The sequence below is a fragment of the Micrasema longulum genome, unplaced genomic scaffold (genome assembly GCF_059751315.1).
Source record: "Micrasema longulum isolate JH-2025_06_02 unplaced genomic scaffold, ASM5975131v1 h1tg000647l, whole genome shotgun sequence".
NCBI classification, from domain to species: domain Eukaryota; kingdom Metazoa; phylum Arthropoda; class Insecta; order Trichoptera; family Brachycentridae; genus Micrasema; species Micrasema longulum.
This window is the reverse complement of record NW_028277843.1, coordinates 23,455-40,626: the sequence shown is the minus strand read 5'-3', so window position 1 is coordinate 40,626 and position 17,172 is coordinate 23,455. Positions and strand designations below refer to the sequence as shown.

Sequence of the window (17,172 nt, the reverse complement as noted above, 5' to 3'; positions counted from 1 at the left end):
AAATCGCATTTTTTTCCAATTATTTTTAATCGCTACCCCGTTTATAGATTATATTTGTAACACTTAATAATACATTTTTAAAAGTATCAAATGTTATTTTTGTATTTTCCTTAATATTATTGTTCATGTATATTCTATATTATTAGTTCTTCTAATTTACTATATATTTTTAATTACAAAAAATAAAAATGCGTATTTTTCGGATGTATTTTTCTGTAAGAAGAAAGAAGAAGAATTTTTCTGTAATAGGCAATTTATAAAAATAATACACATCTAATTTCAGCTCTCAGTTGATCGAATTTCCCATCTTCTTTTTTTTCGATGGTTAAAACTCTATGAAATTCAAAGAAATAAAATTTTTGTTGTCATGTATATGTACAATATGTATCGATATGCCCAGGTTGATAAGTTGCCCCATTTCATATTTTGTGTGTATTATAACTAGGTTTTTATTTATATCAAAAATGATTATCATAATATACTGGCTGTCACTTTAATGACTACACCTAACCTCAATCTTCACCTTTTGATACTGTTATGTTTATGAATGTTCGGTAGTTTAATATCAAAAGAGAATGAGAGGAAATACTTTTTCGGTTTTAAAAACTGCTATGTATTACTTTATTTTTCATTTATTAAAATCTATACACAATAATACAGTTATACTATATACTTAATACTAGACAAAAATAATTTCAAACTTATAATTAACAATATACGTAATGTATCCTATGTAAAGTTATAATATACAAGAGTAGACATCTAATTATATTTATTTTTTAGGTCTATCAAAGAAAGTTATGGTGACCACTCGATTGGATTTGTTCAGGCGAAACGAACTGATGGCATTTGCATTGTTAAAGCTTGTATTACTTCAGAACACAAGATTAGAGCAAAATCATATTCGGTGACATTTATTTGAAAAGAAACCGAAGAAACCATAGAGTCATGCCAACGTCACGACTGTCCTGCATCTCAAGGTATATTATTATTAGAGATCAACTACTATAAATAATAAAATACTGCTTTAAAATATGTATATACCTGATATACGTACCGCCCATAATATATCCTTTTAGTTCTAAATTATTAATGAACAGAGAAAAGGGAAATCTTTTTTTGATAAAGTAATATGGAAATCTAAGAGTTGACGAGATGCGGAGGTTTAAACATAGGCAGAATGTTACACAGTGTGTAAAGTGGCCACTTAAACCAGCCAACAACAGGTCATAAGCTCTGTAAATATCTGGACTTCCATATTTCCTTCTCAAAAATACTCGAAACATTATTGTTTTAGTCTACCAAATAAGGGTGATTTATATCTGTCTCATGATATTTATGGTGTATGTTGATGGATGCAGAAAACGAGGAAGACCGAGAAAGACATGGCACAATCAAGTCCATCAAATTCTTGAAGATGGACATGTCAAGAGAAGGAATGATCGGCGTGCGTGCATGAGAAGATGTATGAATGTAGAGGAAGCGAGGTCTGTATGCAAAGACAGAGTGATATAGCGTTATATCTTCTCTGCCTATCACTACGGAGAAACGGCGTAATGGTTTGTTTGTTTTTTAAATAACACAGTTTTTAAATTATTTTTACTCATTTTCATTTATAAAATGTTGCTGTGCAGACTCGAAAGATGAGGAAATTACCAGAAATAGTATTCTGTGTTCCCAGATTATTTATTGTTTAATTAGGAAATATTGCAGGTTTAATATTGTAACACATACATACATAGTCAGTTTATTTAAGAAAGTCCAGGAAAGTTTCAATTTGAGTGTTTGTATATTTTACCTTAATTTGTAAAATGCTTATTGATTTTAGCTTGTGCGGGGTCCACTGTTAAGAAATCTAGGTTCTTTTTAAAGCTTGCTATATTTATTTTGGGTATGTTAAAATTTCAGGTGGCTGTAAACACGCTTTTGCGTTAGTAGCATGGCTTTATAGACATTCCGAAGAACCTGCAAGAACTTTAACAGAATGCTACTGGAGAAAATCAAAAATGGCTGCCAATGGAACTTCAAAAAAAATTGTAACGGCAAAGGAAATGGGAAAGGACCCAAACCTGGAGTTTGTTGCGCCCACATTAAAAGATTACTTTTTGACAGAGTTTGTCCAAAACAGTATAATTTTTGGAGCGGTTAATACAAAGCTAACTAAGTACTTTAAGGAACTTTCTAAAACAGAAAAGCTTTCCATAAAGTACTTAGTTATGAGTTTCGTAAAAAAAAAAGTATTTGTTCTGCAAAAGATCTCATAAATCATTGTAAGAATATAATGTCAGAAAATGCTTGCAAGATGCAATGCAGCAACTGCTACATTGCAACAGGCACACTGTCATTTATGGCATAATTTAAGATTTGCTAGAATAGCAGCTTTAAAAATATATGAAGTTGCACATTTGATAATTTTGGAAGGTACGCTAACTGAAATGATTCTTGGTGCAAAAATATTTGAAACTGTAGCAATTCATAGAGGTCGCCTTCTTGAAAAGGAGGTTTTTAAAGTTGTTGAAAATAAATTCAAAATAAAATTTTATAAATCTGGACTGCTTCTTTCAAAAGATCATCAAATTTTTGGTGCTTCTCCCGATGTATTGGCTGATGACTTTGCTATAGAAGTGAAATGCCCTTCCACCGAATCTACTGCGAAAATATATTTTACTGAAAATAACGAACCAGTATCAAAATATATGGCACAAATGCAATATTGCAAATGCATTATGCAAAGAAAAAAAAAGTATTTACTGTGTGGCTGCGCATGATTTGGAGTTATCAAAAAATGTTGCTGTTAATTATGTTGACTTTGGTGAAAATCTTGTAACGATTTAATTTTCACGATAAATTACCAAAATATTTTAAGGATAAAGTTGTCTTAAACAAAAATTGTCATGAATATGCTACTAGACAAAGGGATAAAATAAGACTACCATTATTGAAAAGAGCTGAGTCGCAAAATTGTTTGATGTATAAGGGTTTAAAAATGTATGATGAGATGCCTGAATGTATGAAGAATGAAAAGTGTCTGAAAGAATTTAAAAATAAATGTATAAGTTACTGTAAGGAAATGTAAATATATATAGATGATGTAAATGTACATAATAGTTTATATTAGTTTTAATATAAGCTAACTTAAGAAATAAATAAAAAATAAAAATAAAAAAAAGCTTTAAAATTTTGGAGTTTAGCTGTATTTAAAAATATTATAATGTAACAGTGAAAAGATTTATTTTCATATTTTATTAGTGTTTTTTATACCCTTTTTCTAATTATTTTACTTGGCAGTAATGTGTAGTAGATTTGGTCTTTTTTAAAACAATATTTGTCTTTAACTACATATAAGTAAATTCATCATATTAATTAGTAACCTCGGTGATTACGGTTACATCTAAGCTTTCAAACTTTCCTTTTAAACTGAAGCAGCGCCTTCAGTATACAATCAGAGACGACAGATGTTCAGCTCAATGTACAAAAATGAATGAGAACAATGTTATCTAACTTGATTTACAACTGTTGATGGCCTAGTTGTACAAAAGTTTAAAAATAAATATGAACAGCTAACGTTAGATTATATTGTTCCTATAATATCTAATATGCTGGCTGACTTAAAAACATGTCTCAAATAAAAATATGTTTTTATTATGAAAGTGGTTAGTGTTTGTTTTATATTGATTTATTATTTATGTATAACTTTACTTTGAAAACTCAATATTTTTATCTTTTGTTAAATACACTTTTTTTTATTTCACTAAACTTTTCTTTTTTATTTTATTTACATATTTTAGATCTAAATTTTAAGAGGTATCGGGGCATATATGTTTTTCAAACAAAAAAGGTCAATTAAAGTTAAGCCAAAAAAACTTTTTTTTTATTATTATGTTTTGATATTGTAATGACATGTATATTTTATTGAATAAAGACTAAAAGGTTTTTTCTTTCTTCTTTGTTACTGTAGTTTTGTTTAATTTTGGTACCTTTATATAATGTAGATAAATATTTATATTTTTTTATGGATATATTTTATCAATACTTTCTCCTGTGTACTTTTCAAGTTTTTAAAAAATATAAATTTACTATATTATTTTTGTTGTAATTATTTCAATGCTGTTATTTTCATTTTGTAAAGGGTTCGTTGAACTGTAAATATAAATAAAACACCAGTTCGTTTAAAAATCAACTCGAAAATAATTCAATCCGAGAAGGCTTTTTGGAAAAAAAAGTATTTTGGCTAAAGAAAAACACAAGCTGGAGGTTAATTGTGTATTTAATTTTTAAAAACTTCGCACTAGTTTAGGATGTTGTTTTAAAATATAAACATTTACAGGCCTCAGGTTAATAGGAGTAACCGCATTCATTATTTGGTCTTCAGACCCTAAACTTGAAATATCGGCAGAAATAGTTTCTTCATCAGACGTTACATCTAAGAGTGGTGAAGAATCTTCCTGAGGAAACAATTTTCTTTTAGTTTCTGTTTTCATGGGGGAACAAGTTATTGTTTTACAGCCTAATGATGTTGTAGTCTATTTACTTCTCCCTAAGGGACGTTGATTTAAATTTACTTGAACCGCCTATTGATAGCCAAAGGCAGCCTACTAGTAGAAGGCAGGGAATCCAATCCTAGAGATGATGGTGACACAGCGATCACTTGTGGATCGTATGTACTCACTGCGAGAGAAGGTTCGGCTAACTCTAATTCCACTGTTTCCAATTCAGTTATGGAAGCATCAGTTTCGCCACATGTAGATGAAGATGATTAAAACATATGTAGGATTACGTGACTCTTCAAAATGGGAATGTCACCCATCAGTCTGTACCTGTACCAATTTTTCAAATCTTCCATCTAAAAAATAAACTTAATAAGTTATAGAATGTAAACTTAATAAAAAATTAAATGGAAATCAGCTTATTTAGGTTGGCAGAAGTTAAACTATTGGTTAAGATTTTGTTATTTTTAAAATAATATTAATTTTTTAATATATGATATTAGAGGTTATTTCATCATTCTCAAACACATATTTTAAGGCTTGTAATAATAGTTTAATATACAATGCATTATATGATAATATACAAGTATAATAAGAAAATGATTTTCACAGCAATAAACGCCTGTTTTGAACGAAAACATCTTATCAAATTTGATTGCCCGGCATCGACCCGTTGCCTTTACCTGGTTACGTGGAATGCGGAAAAAATATTTATTAGGCTGATTTAATTTAGTATTTTTGCACGAGGGTACAATACAACGACAACGGACATTCATTTTTGATAAAATACAGTTAAAATTGGATAACAAGATAAAACTTCACTATTCAAAGCCGCGGGGTCCTGTGACGTTTCGAAAGTAAACATAGCGCCACGTGGAGAGTGGGCAAAATACATAGTATGTCACACTATTATTAAAAGCTCACAACTCAGTTTACGTAAAATATTTTGAAAAAAAAACTGGTTTGGATTTTTGCGTATTTTGATAATACTTAATTAAAGTTCTATACAACATATGTCATCCATATCGATACAAATATTATAAATGCGATTGTGTGCCTGCCTGTTTGTGTTCCCTTCACGTAGCAACGAAGAGACTGATTGATGTAATTTTTTTCATAGGGATAGTCGGAGAGATGGTTATTGAAATAGGCTTATTACTTGTATTTTTTTAAAACAACAACAGGCCAGGAAGCCCAATTACAGTGGTGAATTACATAACAGAACATCCAGACTTGAGAAAAATCACATTTAATTTTTTTGTGTTCTCACCGGGAATTGAACCCGGAGCCTTCCATACGTGAGTCAAGCGTTTTGACCACTACACCACGAAGGCCGCTGTGTCATTTTGCAATTTAAAAATAAAATAAAATGATGAAAAATAGCAACAGTAAGAAACATTATTTGAAATGAATGGGTGGAAAGGTAGGATATAAAAAGAATAAATTTGAAATTTATTCATTTAATGTCCCTAATTGACATGTTGTATCTATGGTTAGTTTGGTTTGATTTTCGTAATGGTTTTGTAGTAAAATTTGTGATTTGTGAACCGAATAACCATACTACGTTGCCATAGACTTACGTACTGTTTCTCATAGCGATAGTTGAAGGATCGGGAATCGATACAAGTCACATTCTTTCCCAAAAAAAAAGATTTTTTCATCAGCAAAATTTTTTATTTCTAAACGACAAAACTAATTGACTACAAAACTTATTTCTACCTAATATTACGCAAGCGAAGCCGCGAGTAAAAGCTAGTTTAAATATAAATGAAAATTAATTTATTGGAAAAAATATTTGTTTAATAAGTTAAAAGTGATAATATAAGATGTGAATCACATATAATTTTCATAGTTACTCATTATGTGATTTTCATTTGTTATTTGGAAACATTGTAAGCATTTTGAGATATTTGAATGAAATAGTGAATTCAATGAAATATTATGGACCTATTAAATTTTTACGAAATTGTAAATTCTTTACGGGATTGACCAGAACTGTTATCAGCGTTATCACTCATCAACTTCAGTGTACCTGGGGTGGTATCCTGAACCACTCTCGTGGCACGAGAAAACAGTTTTTCTCGTGTGTTTTGTATGAAAAACTGCTCTTTCGTGCCACGAAAGTGGTTTTAAATACCAACCCTAAAAGAATGACTAGACAGGTTGATCGGTGCCGCCGTTTTGTAGCAACAATTTGCGGATAGTATATACTTGTAATAATGTATTAAACAGAGTCCATGAACCCGGCAATAGTTATTCCCACGCATCGGATATATTAAACATTGGGCATTTTTCTTATAGAACAAACCTTTAGAACTTTTTCAAAGACGGTGAATGGTAATGGCGGCCTCTATGGTCTAGTGGATTAGACACTTGACTCAAACACGAAAGGTTCTGTGTGAGAACACAAATTAAATATGATTTTTCTCAAGCCTGGGTGTACTCTAATAGGGCCTCAGGGCCTGTTGTGTTGCAAATAAAACCTTGAGTAAAATTATTATTTGAACCAGTAAAAAAAAAAAATCTATATATATTATAATTTTCTTTTTATATTTATTTTTAACTTATACTGAATGTCGTTTATAATTTTAAGGTTTAATTTTCGTTTCTTAATCTTGGGTAAAAAAAATGTTTGTTTTTTAAAAATAATTAAACCAAACCGTGTAGAGACATTCATTTATTTATTTACAATTTTAAAAAACCCGTTAGGGTTACATTAGAAATTTAATATTGTCTAGTCATTTTATGTCTCGTCTAGTCTAGTTAGTTCAGTCATCATGTGCTTTTTCAGATTGATTTTAAATTTGTCTCCATTAAAAGTTTTCAAGTAGTAAGGTAGGTCGTTGTAGTGTTTAAGTCCATTATGTAGTATTTTTGACTGTCCTGTGTTTGTCTTTGCTTTTTCAATATGATAGTGTTTTTGTTGTCTGGTGTTATATTTATGTATGTCAGCATTTTTGACTAATATTATGTCGTCGTCTTGTATGTTTCCCAGTGTTATTTTGTGCACAATTTTTAAGGTCTCAATTTTAGTCAAGTAGTTTATGTCAAACTGGTGTGTTTTTTTGTACAGTTCAGTCGTAGAGGTCAGGTAGGGTAGGTTGTATGTTAGTTTAAGAATTTTATTTTGTTGTCTTTGTATTCTTGTTATGTCTGTCTTGTTACCAGTTCCCCAGAAGGCAATCATGTAACTCAATTTACTTTTGACATAGGCTTCGTACATCATAATTTTTTCTTTTCTTGATATAAAATCTTTAATTTTGTAGAAGAGGCTATGTAGTGATGCCATTACTTTAGTGAGTCCGTCTATGTGTTTTGTCCATTTTAATTGTCTGTCCATTGTAAGTCCTAGGTAAGTCACATGTTCTAGTTCTTTAAGAGTTTCGTTGTTTATTTTTATGTTCATGTTATGGTTCTTCTTTTGTGTTTCGAAATGTATTATGTTGCATTTCTTGGCATTTAGTGTTAAGAAGTTTTTGTTTGTCCATTCTAATAGTTTTTGCACGTCATTGTTGATGGTTTTAGTCGTTTCAATGTCATTTTTGTTTTCATATAAAATTCCTAAGTCGTCCGCATAGATTGTTTTTTTTCCCATTATGTCACTGTGTATTATGTCGTTAATGTATATTTTATAAAACAATGGTCCTAATATTGATCCCTGAGGTACTCCAAATTGCATTGTTGTTATTTCACTTTTGTGTTCTTCAATTTTCGTAAACTGTTTTCTTCCTTGTAGATAGTTTTTAAATATTTTGAGAGCTTGTCCCTTAACTCCTGTATGTTTTAGTTTATCTAGAAGGGTATCTATGTGGACTGTATCAAATGCCTTCTTGAAGTCAAGTATGAGTGCAGTCACTGTATTTCCTTTATCAATTTTGGTTTGTATAAAGTTGCAAACTGATGTCATTGCTGTGGAGGTACCCTTTCTTTTTTGAAATCCATGTTGGTCTTTTGCAATAAAATTAAGGTTTTCAAGGTGTTGGTATAATCGATTGTGTAGCACTTTTTCAAATATTTTACTTAGAATGGTTAAGTTTGCAATGGGTCTGTAGTTAGAAGCTAAGTTTTTTTCTCCTCCTTTGTAAATTGGTGTTATTCTTGCTAATTTCATTACTTCTGGAAAGCTTCCGTTTGCTATATGTTTATTTATCAATTTCACTATTGTCGTGGTTATTTCTTCCTTTATTTTTTTGACTGTAACAACTTTTGTTTCGTCATGGCCAGGTGATGTGTTGTCTTTGAGCCCGTTTATTATTTTGCTGATTTCTTTGTTGCTCGTATATCTTAAGTAAATTTCTGCATCATATTCTATTTTTCTAAAATTTGTTTTGGTTGTATTTTGATTTACTATAGCGCTTGCTAGTTCTTTTCCGATGTTTGTGTAATAGTTGTTTATTATATCGGCTATTTCTTTTGCATTCTGAGTCTCTTCACCATTTTCTTTTTTTAATTTAGATATGTTAGTTTTTTTGGTATCATTTTCTTGGGTAATGTTTTTAATTTCTTTCCATATTTTGTAACTGTTCCCATTAGTTTCATTTATGCGACTAGCAAAGTGTTTTTTTTTTGTTCTTTTTATGTTGTTTCTAACTTCTGCTTGCAGAATTTTAAATTGTTGGGTAAATGATGGAAAGTATTGCATTTTTTTATACAGTTGGTCTCTTGTTTTAATTTTGTCATATATTTCTTTTGTCATCCAGCCTTCTTTAGTTGAAGTTGTATAGTTTTTAATGGTGGTTTTTGTGTTTTGTCTCGTTTCTTCTTGAATTATTTCTTGTAGTTCCTTAAAACTTTCAATGTTGAGATGATTTGTTATTTTTGTTATGTTTTCTTTAAGTTTTGCATAGTCAATTTTTTTAGAGGCATACTTTTGTAGGCTTTTTTTGGGATTGTTTGGTGGTATTTTCAATTGTATGTCTATTTGTCTGTGGTCACTTAGTGGGGTGTCGGTAAGGTAAACTTCTATTTTCTCTTTTGGTTTTATATTTGTTATTACATGATCTATTATTGAATTTTGTCCTCGTTGGTTTTTTCTGGTGTATTCTTTGTCAGTTTTTCGGTTGATAATTTTTAGGTTTTTGCTTTTAAGCATATTTATGTAGTCTTTAACGTCGTTATAAGTGTCTAGTAAATTAATGTTAAGGTCTCCGATAATGATGCTTTTTTCAGTTCCGTGATTATTTAATGTTCGGTCGAGGTATTCGATGTAGTCTTTTATTTTATTTTTTCCAGGTTGCCTGTAAATTGCATATATTGTGAGTTTTGGGTCTATTACCCGTAATTTAATGATATTGTTTTTTTCCTTATAGGCTTCGATATTTTCTAATTTAAAATCGTGTTGATTATCTATATGTATGGATACTCCTCCTCCTTTTCCATTTCTGCATTATAGTTATAGCGTCTAAAAAAACATATATAAAATACATATAAAATATTACATATTCACATTTCAATCCACACAGATATATATATATATATAATAGTAAGAGAAATAAAAAAAGTAAATAAAAAAAAAGAAAGAAAAAGAAAACCACATTATATTCTTAGTACATACTATTTAAAGCATTAACTTTGTGGTCAAACATTTTACTTAATGTCTATTCTACGACTTTCATTTGTAATGGTCAACCTAAACCTATTGAACTCAAGTTCTTCCTTCCATCTTTTTTTCAACTATTTCTCAAACAACATTAAATATTTTCATATCTAATCATTGCATGTTTGACCTAATCAGTGCATGCGCTTATTATTAAAATACATGTCGTGTTGGTTTTGTATTTTTATGCAACAACTATGGTGAAGGTGTATAGTGGGGTTTGCATGTTGATTTAATTGGGGTCCTGACGAAGAGACAGGTACGTCTCGAAACCGGTAGACATAGAAAAGTCGGTAAGAGGTTACATACAAATATTTAAGGAAATTTAGTCACAGTATTACCTGTCTTTTATTTACATAATAAATTACAAAGAACATCCATCAAGAATTTTCACTTACAAACTTAAATGTTTTAAATATGTTCATATTATAAAATTCATAAAAGGTAATTGTGCCGTTTATGTTAATAAAATAAATGAGCAAATTAATTTTCTTCGATTTACGACTTTTGATGTTTTGATACGATATTTTTTTTTCATATATTTTGCAGAACTTGGATGAAAAATCGGGATTACAGGTTTTTGATACTAAAGTGACGGAACTACCAATAAAAACTTCGCACACTTGACTGAAGTTGTCTCATGTACTCTACGACGAGGTGTGACGTCACAGGTATGACGTCACTGAGCTGAGCGTTTCAGCGGGAGTATAAAAATCCAAAGTTTGATATTGTTTATTTCGTTTATTTGTTAACCGATTTAAAAAAGAATACTACTGATAGGATGGTGATTTTTCAAACAATTTTATGAGCTAATAAAAACAAGTGTGATACTACCCTATTCCTTATTTGAAAATAATTGATTATTTTATGTTTTGGAATTCAAACACAAGCAAGTACAAGGTACTTACTTAAATACAGTATTATTTTAATTTCTATTACTTTTAGATTTGGAATTCAATCATTAAAAAGTACCTACTTACCAATGACTAAAGATTTTTTGTAAGTATCTCTTAAGAGAAAACGCGGTCCGACTTTTCTTCATACGAACGTATTTACGTATTTTCTCTCTGAGTTATAGCACTAGATAAATGTTTTTTTACAATAACAACAACAACATCAAACTATCACGCCGCTTCCCCGTAAGGGTAGGCAGAGAGAATAGAACGCCACATCACTCTACCTTTGCATTCAGATTTCTCTTCCTCTATATTCATAGATCTTCTCATGCACGCGCGCCGATTATTCCGACTTTTACCATGTCCTTGTTGGATTTGGTCATGCCATGTCTTTCACGGTCTTCCTCTTTTTCTGCGTCAATGAACATTTGTATTGTATATATTTTTAGCCGTTCTTTCGTTGTTCATTCGCTCTACATGTCCAAACCAGCGCAGAGCTCTTTTTTACACATTACAGATATTTACCATTGGCGTGTCCCTATGTTATTTTGTTTTTAAAAAAATGTTTACTATGGGAACTAGAATCATCCGAAACCGTAAAAAGCGCCGTTTTATTTGCTTTTTTCGGGCGCACGGTATACAAATTTAAATATTTAAAAAAAACGCAAAACATACCGATACCGAAAATTTTATTCTGATACTCTGTCTAAAAAAATAACAAAATCGGTTCAGTTTTGAGGTGCAGAAAACGGTACAGCGAAACGTCAATTTTGTCTATTCTAAGAAAAGGTCTGACATGCAGTTGTCTTTTTCGCATAGTATATGGAGGCAACTGCAAGACAGTGTCAGGAAAACAATGTTCGAATACCTATTTATCGAAATTCTCTGTTATCATAATTGATGTAAACCAAAACACAAAAATAATAATGTATTCGTACACGTCTAATTTGGGCTAAATACCGTCATTGATACGTATTAAACTTTCGATTGTGTTCATTTAATATATTTAGCAAGAACTCAAATCTAGCAATAGCAAAGCATTGCCGGGTTCAGCTCGTTTATTACAAATAATAAAGAGTAGCACACCTAAGCATTCGAAGCAGTTTTTAATGAAAAGGGTAGGAATTCCACCAGGACCCGGACCCATTCTGAAATTTAATAATTTACATTTATTTTTAATGTTTGATATTGAAATAATAAATGTTCCTGTAGCTGATGAGTTACCGACGAGTTAGCGGGTTCACCACTCTTCACGAGGTCGTCCTTTTCACTGTTTGTAAGGCAGCGGAAACCAAAGAACGAAGCGCACACTGAATTTCACTGGCGGCGGGAACCGAAGGGCGAAGCACAAACACTGGTTCACTGCAGCGAAAAGCTGATTTGACTAGTAGTTCTGTAAAGGACTTTTGATTCCAAAGAGAGCGCCGCGGTCGGGATCCGTTGGGTGAGAAGTCCAGAAGTCGAATCCAAGGGGCAGGCGAAGGTCTTGTATCGGTATCGGCGTAGAGTATTTTATTTTTTATTTTATTTTTTTATTTTATTTATTGATTTACACGCCCAATGGGCTTTTACATATTTTAGAAATTACATTTAAGTGCAGCAGTGAAACATAAGTATGTAAGTTTGGTAAAAGTAAAAGATAACATAAGAAAAGCTAAAAGATACAATAATAAGTAAAAATCAGGAAATGTACCAACATAGGTATATGGTACATAGAAAAATATTTTAAAAATTTACATATGAAAACATACACGCATACATATACATACATATAAGTTTATACATTATTAAAGAGATACATGAGAAAAAGAAATAGTAAATAAAGAAAAATATTAAGAAATTTTACATAAATTAATTTATAACCTTTTGAATACTTAACCTATATTTATATAAAGACAGACAAAATATATCAACTTCACCATACTCGTTACCTAGCCGGTGTAGTCTAGGTATTGGTGAATTGTAATAATAATTGTGACTGCCAGGAGATTCAAAAAATAACGTTAGCTGCCGAGTATTTCGAAGAGTTACTTTCAAGCTGATAACACTAGTTAATTCCGGGACGTCCAATACGCCATTCGCTATTTTATATAAATTTAATAAGTCATTTATAATTCTTCTTTTACATAGAGTTGACATATTTAGTGTACATAATAAATTATCATAATCAATATTTTCAGCGGGTATATTAAGTTTGTAATTGATGAATCTAAGGAATTTACGTTGTACTCTTTCTAACTTTAAAATATGAACATTGTAATAAGGTGACCAAATTGTTGAATTGAATTCTAAATTACTTCTAACCAAGGCAGTAAATAGCACTTTGAGGGTAGTGATGGAATTAAAATCCTTTACAGTTCGCTGCAAATATCCGAGACATTTCATTGCCTTATTAGTGATGGTATCAATGTGAGGAATAAATGTCAATTTTTCGTCAAAAACTATCCCCAAATCCTTTATTTGTGTAACTCTTCCCAGATTGATATTATTAATGTTGTAATCGAATATTATGGGTTTTTTACTTCTTGTAAATGATATTACACAACACTTGTCGACATTTAAATAAAGTTCATTTTTCTGGCACCAGTTGTACAGCCTTACCAAATTAGACTGAAGAACTCCACAATCGGTATCAGAGGTAACAGTTTTTGAAATTTTAAGATCGTCGGCAAAGAGAAGAATGTCTACTTTCTCAAATATTGACACAATGTCATTAACAAACAAAGAAAACAGTACTGGTCCCAGGTGGGAGCCTTGGGGTACCCCACTAGATGCCTCAAACTGATACGAGTTATAACCGAATACTTTCACTAAGATTTTCCTTGATGACAGGTAGCTTTTAAACCATTCCAAGATATTACCAGTAATTCCCAATGAACTAAGTTTGTGTATTAAAATTGTATGAGAAACCTTGTCGAACGCTTTACTAAAGTCAGTATAAATTGTATCAGTCTGATGACGTCTCTTCATTGATGTGATCAACCGATTCTGATGCAACATAAGGTTTGTAAGAGTTGATCTACCAGTTATAAAACCATGTTGTAACGGAGTGATAACTTTACTAATTTCATTGGTGAACTTAGTTAGCAAAACAGATTCCAGTAACTTTGGAATGGCTGACTGAATACAAATGGGTCGGTAATTGGAGACGTCAGTTTTATCTCCTTTTTTATAAATGGGGGTTAAGTATGAGATCTTCCATTTTTTGGGAAAGTTTCCAGTTTTCAAGGACAAGTTAAAAATTTTTGTAAGTGGACCAGTTAAAGAGGGACAACATTGTATAAGAAGAAGTGTAGGGATATTGTCTGGCCCAGCGCTTTTTTTTGGATCTAAGGCACAAATCCCCTTTTTTACATCAGAATCAGTAAATACACAGTCGTTAAAATCAATTAAATCTGTATTATCAATACTGTGTAACCTAGAATTAGAAGTAGAACTATAAACACTGCTAAAGTAATCAGCAAATAAATTGGCAACTTCCTGTGGTGTGTCTGCCATTTTGCGTTTGTAATACACTGTGGACGGAATTCCAGATTCCCTACTGTTAAGAATCTTGGAAAATTTAAAAATATGTTGCGGCTTAGATGCAGCCTCGACTTCAAATTTACTTGCACAGTCTTGATAACAGGTTTTAGAAAGCTGCTTAGACAAAATTCTCAATTTCGAAAATTCTTCATAATCTTTAATGTCTCGAGACCTTTTAAAATTACTATGAGCAATCTTTTTATGTAGTATAACTTCAATAAGTTTTTTACTAAACCATTTAGGAAAATGACTTGCTATGAATTTAGTTTTAGGCACAGATGACTCAATGGCAGTATCAAGGATATGATAAAATTGTGCAATTATATCGTCTACATTTAAATTTTGATTTAAAAAGTTCCAATCACTGCTAAGGATAAATGAGTTAATGGCAGGAAAATCTGCTTTAAAAAAATTTAATCTAACATCAGAGGTTTTGTACTTTGCTAAAATAAGGGTTCCAAAATTAATGCATAAAGGTGGATGGTATCTATCAATTGGTAAAATATTTTCATTTGCAAGTTGCACTGAAATGTTATCTGAATTAGAAAAAACAAGATCCAAGAGACGAGTAAGACAATTATAAACATAATTTTCTTGACGGAGATTTAAAAACATTGACATTTCAATTATCTCACTTGACCCATGGTCTATGCCATCACTAGATTTAGTGTTGATACCATCTGGATCCCACTGTATATTGGGTAAGTTGTAGTCACCCGTCAAAACTATAGCGGCCTCAGGATACCGCCTTCGTAGACATTCCACTTCCAAATAATGATCTTTGTAGGTTTGCGTATCAGACGAAGGGGGAATATACACACAGCCTATTATTATTTTTTCTCGTTTTGATGAAATCATTACAAAAATTTGTTCAAAATTTTGTTTTTTACATTTGAGCATTCGTGATGAGAACTTAGTCGATACTGCAATCAAAACTCCTCCTCCACGAGATCTGTTAGAAGCAAGTTTATCCCGATCATTTCTATATATTAGGTGGTTGCTAAAACCAAGTTCGGTATTGTCGATGTTGTTGTTCAACCATGTTTCTGTAAATGAGTAAATGTCGAAATCCGTAGTTGGTAATGCAGTTTTAAGTGTCTGTAGTTTTGTTCTCACCCCCCTTACATTTTGATAGTAGAGTTTGATGGATTGTCGTTTTTTGTAAACATTTTTAACAGAGTAGAGCGGGAGATGATTTAAACACGAGCGAAAGATTAAGACTGATTTATTTGACGGCGTTACGGCCTTATATACACAAAAAATATGCGCGGCTGACACCGGTCGGCCAATGGTGGGCGGAAGTAAGCCGACCAATCCCGTCGCGAGAGAGATAGCGCGCTGTCGCCTGCTCTATCCATCTCTCTCTCGCCACGTGTAAGGACTACCTCCCCCCGCCACCCGCTCGCACCAGGGTGCAGACCGCGTGGTAAGAAACATGTTAGGGAAAAAAATATTATTAAATCAAATAATGCCAAGGTGATATATTTAAAATTCAATAATAAAAAACAATAATCCCTAATTCAGGCCTTGGTATAATGAAAACCACCCCCAAAGGTAACAAGTTAAAGTCTTTATTGGGGAGATAGAATTTCGTGTTACATACACCGAGGTTTCTATCCTATACATTATTCAAGAGGCCCCAGGAAGGGCTGCTGAGTTTATGCAACGTCCGTAACAGTTTCTATATTTTGAGCTCCTATTGCGTCATATTGGGAAAAAGTGAAAGAATTGTGGGATAAATAACATACCGACTTGAAGTACTATTTAAAAATAAATATTCGCTCAAAAGTGGCCGCAGTGAACAATTTATTGACAAATTACAAGAGCATCACGTATTTAGGTTAAACATGAATTACTCTTGTCTGTTTACTTGGGATGTGTAAATATGTGTGATCTTTGATATGTAAATAATGATCCTCACAACAGAACATAAAATATAAAACACATTTTACGTTCATTCGAGAACGTAAAATTTTGGAGACATCCATTTTGTTTTTCTAGAGTCTAGGCCATAGAATTAAGAAGAGTCCGGAAACCGTATACGAGCATCAAACAGGAGGCGACTAAACTAATAAAAAATGAGTAGTTTTACGCTTTGACCCATTAGTTTCTTTGTAGACGTCGCTCAGTACGCAACTCCTGATTTGAATTCAACTATGCTGTGTTGTGTCCTTTTAAAGTGTAGAAATACTGCTAAGATCTTAAAGAAACAGGATGGGATCACATTTCATGTGTAATTAGCAAATGAATGTGTAAGTAGCAAATACAAAACTTAAAAATTGAATTATTTTTCCATCTGTCAGATTGTCGAAGAAAACAAAATGGAAATATCGTTTGTGTTGCTAGGGTAGTAATTTTTTTACCCTATTTTGCCCATGTAATGAGAGATGTTGGGTTGTGGTCCCGTGGCTAGTGTCTCGCACTCACGGACCAAAGGTCCGTCGTTCGAATCCCACTCTACCCCAACTTGATTCCATTTTATAATAGTGAGTTATTTACAACTCGTTGAGAATGGCCCTCAAAATTAAATATTTGGGTAAATCATAATAACGCAAATATTTCTTTTTAAAAATTAAAAAAAAACTTATAAAAATTGGACCTCGGATTCAAGAATCCTGTGGTGGACATTTGACCGACATTATCTTTAAAACATAAAATATTATTTAAC

General features: G+C 31.7%; 2 long non-coding RNA genes across 3 annotated transcripts; one reads left to right on the top strand and one right to left on the bottom strand.

Annotated features, from left to right (window-relative positions):
* The first annotated feature begins 279 nt into the window (after positions 1-279).
* LOC148279900 (uncharacterized) lies at positions 280-3,952 on the top strand. Of its 2 annotated transcripts, none has more exons than XR_015822753.1 (3): positions 280-400; positions 784-980; positions 1,909-3,952. It is a non-coding gene; the product is annotated as an uncharacterized LOC148279900 (long non-coding RNA). The 2 variants fall into 2 exon arrangements; XR_015822754.1 differs by lacking the exon at positions 280-400 and adding an exon at positions 488-613.
* Positions 3,953-4,249: 297 nt separating this feature from the next.
* LOC148279899 (uncharacterized) lies at positions 4,250-5,509 on the bottom strand. The gene is made up of 2 exons (XR_015822756.1): positions 5,171-5,509; positions 4,250-4,843 (listed from the first exon to the last, which is right to left on the bottom strand). It is a non-coding gene; the product is annotated as an uncharacterized LOC148279899 (long non-coding RNA).
* Positions 5,510-17,172: the final 11,663 nt, after the last annotated feature.